Below are 7,671 nucleotides of genomic sequence, written 5' to 3'. Positions count from 1 at the left end.
CTCTTAGTCATTCCAGTATTTATAAGATGTTGATAAACTGTCGAAAAGATCAACGGTCATTATTATTGTGACTGTATTATAAAGTTATTCACTCAGCAAGCATTTATTGAGCACCTTCTGTGTACTGCACCGAACACATGGAGGCTGGTAATGCTGCTGTTGCTACTGCTGCAAGCATGCAGTGAGTGACTATTTATCAAGCAGCCCTGGATCACTATGGATGGCAAACAGACCAAGCCCTGCCACTGCTCTCTGCCAGGGAGGGTGAGAGGCACACAGCGTAAAAACCAAAAGACAAGATAACCTCTGATCATGACCAGAGATCGTCTTGATTGTCTCAATCGTGATCATCTCTGATCAAGAAGGCAAGGGGAGGGCACCTGGGTGGCTCAGTTGGTTGGGCCTCTGCCTTCGGCTCCGGTCATGATCCCGGGGTCCTGGGATCGAGCCCCATGTTGGTTGGGGGGGAGGTCCCTGTTCAGTGGGGCGTCCGCTTCTCCCTCTCCCTCTGCCTGCTGCTCTGCCTACTTGGGCTCTCTCTCTCTCTCTGTCGAATAAATAAATAAATAATTTAAAAAAAAAAAAAAAGGGGGTGGGGGGAAGAAGGCCAGTGAGCTGGTGGCAGGGTTCAGGGGACGCTGTGAGAACAGAGAGATCAGAGAAGGGGCTGACATTTGAAAATTTCCCACCATGTCCTTAAGAGCAGGAAGAAGACAGCGGAAAGAGTCTTCGGGCAGAACCTGCACAAAGCGAGTACTAATATTGTTTTTATTGTCTTGTTTATATGTGCTAGTGCAGCACGAGGCTTTGGGAACCAGCTGCTTGGGCTCAAGTCCGGGCTCTGCCACCAGCCAGCTGGTGGCCTCGGGCATCTGCTCTGCCCTGCCGCACATCTGTGAAAGAGGGTCAACTGCTCTTACCTCCTTAGGTTATCATGCAGATGCTTGGGTCATTACCCCCAGCACGACTCTTGGAACAGACCTGGGATGCAGCCAACACTCAGTAGTGTTGTCAGTATTATTTGCTATCATTGCCATTATTATTTACTGTGAAGCAGTTAAGAATACAGACGGCGGCGGGATGCCTGGGTGGCTCAGTCCGTTAAGTGTCTGCCTCTGCCTCTGTCCTGATCCCAGGGTCCTGGGTTCCAGTCCCACATCGGGCTCCCTGCTCAGCAGGGGGTCTGTTTCTTCCTCTCCCTCCTCCCCTCTCCCTGCTCCTGCTCTCTCTCTCTCCCTCAAATAAATAATTTTTTAAAAAAGAAAAGAAAAGAAAAAAGACACAGGCAGACACTCATCCTTCCTTCCTCCTGCAAACCCAGCCCCACAACTTTATCAGCCTCTGGGGGTGTGGTGGGTGTCCCCAGAGGGGACTCGAGGGAGGGAGGCGAGGACAGCAGCTCCTGCTATCAGAACTACCCACTCCTCTCCCAACGGGCCTCTAACGCGGATGATATCACAGCAACGGCTCCCCAGCCTAAGTGCACACTCGATCGCAAGCACGGCTCTCCTGATACATCTGTCTTCTGCAATTTTCTTTTTCTTTATTTTATTTACTTGTTTGTTTGTTTGTTTTTGCTCTTTGACTCTGGTCTTCCCATCTTTGCTTTTCCTAGTAATTCAGGACCCGAGGGAGAAGACCTTCTATGTCTTTTTCCATTGGAAGAAGTAGAGGTCCAGAGAGGTCAAGCCGCTTGCCCAGGGCTACACAGCTGTGAGGCAGTTGGGCCAGAACTTGCACTTGAGTCCTGAAGGTCAAGCGCTTAATCCCCACCCACTCCCAGCAGCATTGCCAGGTACCAGTATTCCTATTACTAACAATAGCTCACGCCTGTGGGGTGCTCACCTTACCCAGGCCCTGCCCTAAATGTCTCCCCTGTGGGAATCCTTCTAGAAACAATGCCTGAGTGAGGGAGGACTGTTATCTCCATTTGACAGATCGCATTGCCAAGGGGAGGAGAGCAAAAGACCGACTTGGACAAAGTCACTCAGTCAGCAGTGGCGGAACGGGATTTCCAGCCCTGCACAGTCCAAGGTTTTATGTTGTCTTTGCTCAAAAGAGGGGGATTGCCACCACACTCCTTCCCACCTGCCCCCTGCTCAGAAGGTGACTCAGGGGGATGGCGAAGGCTACCGGGCCCTTGCCCCAGCCCACAGTCACTGAACCTTCTGGGTCCCTGAGATGTTTTTTTTTTTTTTTTTAAGATTTTATGTATTTACTTGACAGACAGAGATCGCAAGTAGGCAGAGAGAGAGGAAGGTAAGCAGGCGCCCCGCTGAGCAGAGAGCTCGATCCCAGGACCCTGGGATCCTGACCCCAGCCGAAGGCAGAGGCTTTATTTAACCTCCTGAGCCACCCAGGTGCCCCTCCCCGAGATGTTTTCCGGGCAGTAAATAGAACCCAAAAGCCAGGGCCCAGAAGCCTTGGAATCTGAAACTCAAGGTCTGTTTGGCTGTAAAATGCACGAACCCGAAAGCTTCAGTGGGGGCAGAGAACAGAGCAGCTCTGTGTGCCCCAGAGCCCCGCCTCCGCTGTCCCCAGGGGCTGTGGCCTTGCCCCAGTTCCTCCTAGAGGCCTAGAGCCCGCCCCAGCCTCCCCTCTGGGACTCTGCCACTCTGCCTCCCTGCACCCCCTTCAGCGCCTTCTCCACGTTACTCAAGGGCGTGGTCTGAAACTTGACACTCCCTCCCTCTTCTATCCCCTACGGCTCCCATCGCCTTTGAGCGGCTGAGGCCAGTACAGTGAGAAACTGCCCCGGCTGACCTCTCTCCCGAGCCACCGCTGCTTGAACCCACTGCCCCCAGACACACTGACTTCCTAAATTTCAGTTCCTCTCTCTCTTTCTCTCATTCCTCCGGCACCTAACCGCACGGCACAAAATTGCCTGCTCCTCTTTGCTTTTTTTAGGATTTTTCTCAAGCCGAGCTAAGGGCTCCTCCTCGGGAAGGCTTCTCTGATCTCTCAGCCCGTGTGCAGGTCACGTCCCTCCTCTGGGCTCTCTCCGCTGTCCCCTTCTCCCCTGTCACAGCTGTGCTGCACCGTTTTTTAAAAAATCTATTTTTTTTTAAACTTTATCTATCTAACATAAACTTGACCGTTTTATCCATTTCAAGTGTACAGTGCAGAGACATGAACACATTCACAGCATTGTGCCGCCCTTAACCACCCTCCGCCTCCAGAACTCTTTTCATCTCGCAAAACTAAAACTCTGGGCCATTAAAACCCTAAGTCCCCCACCCCCTCCCCCTCTCCAGCCCCTGGCACCCACCAACTACTTGCTGTCTCCCTGAATTTATTCCCCTAGGGAGTTCATAGCAGTGGAATCAGACAGCATTTATCCTTTGGTGACCGGCCTGATTAACCCAATTTTTAAAATATATTTTAATTTTATGGTTTTTTTAATTGAAGTGTCGTTGACAATGTTATATTGGCTTCCGGCACACAACACAGCAAATCAGCAATTCTGTATCTTATGCAGTAAGTGTGGCATTGCCATCTGTCACCATCTAATGTCATTACGATCCTACTGACTATGTATTTCCTGGGCTGTCCTTTTTAATCCCCATGATGTAGATGTTTTATAACTGGAAGTTTGTACCCCTAAACCCCCTTCCCTTATGTCCCTCACGTACCCACTCTTCCCTCTCTGGCCATTACCCATTTTCTGTATTTATCATTCTGTTCCGATTTTTTTGTTTGTTTGTGCCTTTGTTGAGATGCCACATGAAAGGGAAATCACATGGTATTTGCCTTTCTCTGACTGATTTCCCTTAGCATAATACCCTCTAGGTCTGTGCATGCTGTCAAGAATGGCAAGATTTTATTCTTTTTATGGCTGAGTAACATTCCATCAAGCATGTATGCCGCCATCTTTGTCTAGTCAACTGTCAGTGGGTTCTTTGGTTGCTTCCATATCTTAACTGCTGTAAGCATTTTATTTTATTTTTTAAATTTTTAAAGATTATTTCTTTATTTGACAGAGAGACATGGTGAGAGAGGGAACACAAGCAGGGGGAGTGGGAGAGGGAGAAGCAGGCTGCTCCCTGCTGAGCAGGGAACCCCATGTGGGACTTGATCTTGGGACCCGGGGATCACGACCTGAGCCAAAGGCAGATGCTTAATGACTGAGCCACCCAGGTGCCCTCTATTTTTAATTTTTTGAAGAACCTCTGTACTGTTTTCTGTAGTGGCCGCACCAATTCACTTTCCCACCAACAGTGCACGAGGGTTCCTTTTCTTCCACGTTAAATCTATTTCTTTTCTTTCCCTTTTTTTTTTTTAAGATTTTTATTTATGTATTTGACAGAGAGATAGAGAGCACAAGCAGGCAGAGGGAGAAGGAGAAGCAGGTTTCATGCTGAGCAAGGGACCTGACATGGGGTTTGATCGTGGGCCAGGCACCCTAAATCTATTTTTAATAGAATTTTGATTACCCTCATGAGTATTTTCTCCTATTAAAGAGAGAAAGGGACACCTGTATGGCCCAGTCAGTTAACCGTCTGCTCTCAGCTCAGGTCATGATATTGGGATCCGGGGATGGAGTCCTGCATCGGGCTCCTTCCTCAGCGGGGAGCCTGCTTCTCCCTCCTGCTGCTCGCCCTGCTTGTGCTCTCTCTCTCTCTTCTTTTCCTCTCTGACCAATAAATAAATGAAACCTTTATTGTTTTAAAAGATTTAATTTATTTGTGTGAGAGAAAGAGCATGAAAGGGGAGAAGGTCAGAGGGAGAAGCAGACTCCCTGCTGAGCAGGGAGCCTGATGTGGGGCTCAAACCCACGACTCCAGGATCATGACCTGAGCTGAAGGCAGTCGCTTAACCGACTGAACCACCCAGGCGCCCTAAATAAAATTTTTAAAAAATAAATAAATAAAATATTAAAAAGAGAGAGGGAAAGGGAAGGAACGAGAACGTTGTAGATCAGGAAACAGTCCCTTCCGTCCCCCACCCCTCCCATCCTGGTCTTTCTGTCAACAACTGGGGCATGTTCAGATCATTTTCTATTAAGTTACACGCAGATGTGTGTGTGTGTGTGTGTGTGTGTGATATCGTATCTCTCTTTTCCCAGACCATGCACAACTAATCAATTAAGGACAACTTTGTATTTTTCAACTTGCTCTTTTTTAAAACTTTGTTGTTTTTTTAAGATTTTATTTCTTTATTTGTCAGAGAGAGAGAAAGAGCAAGCAGAAGCCTGCAGAGAGGCAGGCAGAGGCAGAGGGAGAAACAGGCTCCCCACTGAGCAGGGAGCCCGATCAGGGAGATCAGGGACTCCATCCCAGGACCCTGGGACCGTGACCTGAGCTTGAGGCAGCCGCTTAACAGACTGAGCCACCCAGGCGCCCCTCAACTTGCTATTTTTACTCACACCGGGGACCTGAAAATCTAGCCCAGCCCCCTGGCAGGGTTATGGGGAGAGCCTGTGGGTTGTGAAGACAGGCTCCATGAGTTCAAATCCTTGTATAGCCCCACACTCACTACCTGGGTGACTGTGGGGAAATTACTTAACCTCTCTGTGTCATTTTCTCCACCTGGAAAAGCGTTGCCAGGATTTAATACGAAGCACTTAAGAAATGGCTTAACCTGTGTGTCACTTTCACCAACTGGAAAATGATAATAAAAATGGACTACAAGGCACGTAATCCCTCTTCTGAGGTTGAGGAAGCTCCCTATAAACATTCACTCTCCTTACAACCTGTAACCTATCAACAATTTTCCCCTTCTTAAAACGAAACACGTTAAGAAAGGTCAGAAGTGAAGCGACTGCCACAAACTGAACCCACCTGTGTAACCACAGTCTTGCTTCCTGCCTCCCTTCCTCCCCCACCCCCGGAAGTTGCCGCCGCAGGGGCCCTACCACCCACAAGGGCAAGCACTGATCCACATCTGCCATTTCCCATGGGTTGATTAGCTATGTCTGCCCTAGAACTTCATTCAAAAGTGCCTGGCCTCCGCTGTCACTCAGCATAATCCTTTTATTTATTTATTTATTTATTTTTTGAGACTCATCAGTGTTATATTGTACTTATCAGTAGTTGATGCCTTTTTTTTTTATAAAGATTTTATTTATTTATTTATTTGACAGGCGGAGATCACAAGTAGGCAGAGAGGCAGGCAGAGAGAGAGAGGGGAAGCAGGCTCCCCGCTGAGCAGAGAGCCCAATGCGGGGCTCGATCCCAGGACCCTGGGATGAGGACCTGAGCCGAAGGCAGAGGCTTTAACCCACTGAGCCACCCAGGCACCCCTAGTTGATGCCTTTTGCTGAAGACTATTTTATGGTATGGAGGGACCTCAGTGTGCTGAGCCAGTCATCCATTTGTGGACATTCGGGTTGCTTCCAATTTTTGGCCCTTATGAATAGAGCTGTGATAAAATGCTTGTTTGTTTTATTTAGAGATTTTGTTTATTTATTTGAAAGAGAGAGGGGCGCCTGGGTGGCTCAGTGGGTTAAAGCCTCTGCCTTTGGCTCGGGTCATGACCTCAGGGTCCTGGGATCAAGCCCCGCATTGGGCTCTCTGCTCAGCGGGGATCCTGCCCCCCCCCCCCCGACTGCCTCTCTGTCTACTTGTGATCTCTCTGTCAAATAAATAAATAAAATCCTTAAAAAAAAAAAAAGAAAGAAAGAGAGAGAGCATGTGTGCAGAAGAGAGGAAGAAGCAGACTCCCCACTGAGCAGGGAGCCTGATGCAGGGGTGGGTCCTGGGACCCTGGATCATGACCCCAGCGGAAGGCAGACGCTTAACCGACGGAGCCACCCAGATGCTCCCAAAGTTGTGATAAAGTTGCTATGAACATTTGTATACAAGATTTTGGCTCTCTTCTCCTCCTTCTTCTTTTTAAAAGATTTTATTTATTTGACACACAGAGAGAGGACACAAGCGGGGGGAGCTGCCTGCAGGCAGAGGGAGAAGTAGGCTCTGAACAAGGAATCTGGGATCATGTCCTGAGCTGAAGGCAGATGCTTAGCCCACTGAGCCACCCAGGCATCCCTAAGAGATCTTTTTCCAAGTGGTCATTTCATTTTACATTCTCACCAACAGTCCAGGATAGTCCCATTTACTCCAGATCCTCTCCTAATACTTGGTACCATTTAGTTTTAGCTCTTCTGGTGGGTCTATGGTGGTATATCATTGAATTTTAATCTGCATTTCCTCGACGGCCTCATTCTTTTTATTCGCTGCATGGTATTCCCTCCTGCTCATGGTGATCCTTGCCCTCCTTTGTTGGTGGACATCTAAGCCTCCCCCCTTTTATCACAATAACTATCATAGCCGCAGGTAGCAACCTTTGATAGATAGTCCTCAGGCACAGACACGTATGAGGGCTTCTCCAGAGTCAAAGGCAGAGATGAATCGCGCAAGGCAAACACGGCTGGATTTAATCTTTTCTGCCAGATAACATTTCGACCCACAGCATGTGCTCACCCCACTGGTTGTTACCGGGCTCTCAAATTCTTGCCAATCTGATGAATGAAAAATGGCATTTTCTGGTCCGTGCACTGGCACACAGTCAGCGCTCAATATCTATATAATGAGTCAGTGGGTGGGTAGATGAGTGAACCGGTGACAACTGCTCCTGGCCCACCGAACGCCCGGGGAGAGACTCCCTTGAGCCCAGATGGGAAACAAAGGTTGGGGCCCCACCCTCTCCCGGGCCCGGCCCCGCCCCATGCCC

This window comes from Martes martes (assembly GCF_963455335.1).
Source record: "Martes martes genome assembly, chromosome: 1".
NCBI lineage: Eukaryota > Metazoa > Chordata > Mammalia > Carnivora > Mustelidae > Martes > Martes martes.
Note: the sequence above shows the minus strand (reverse complement) of the source record.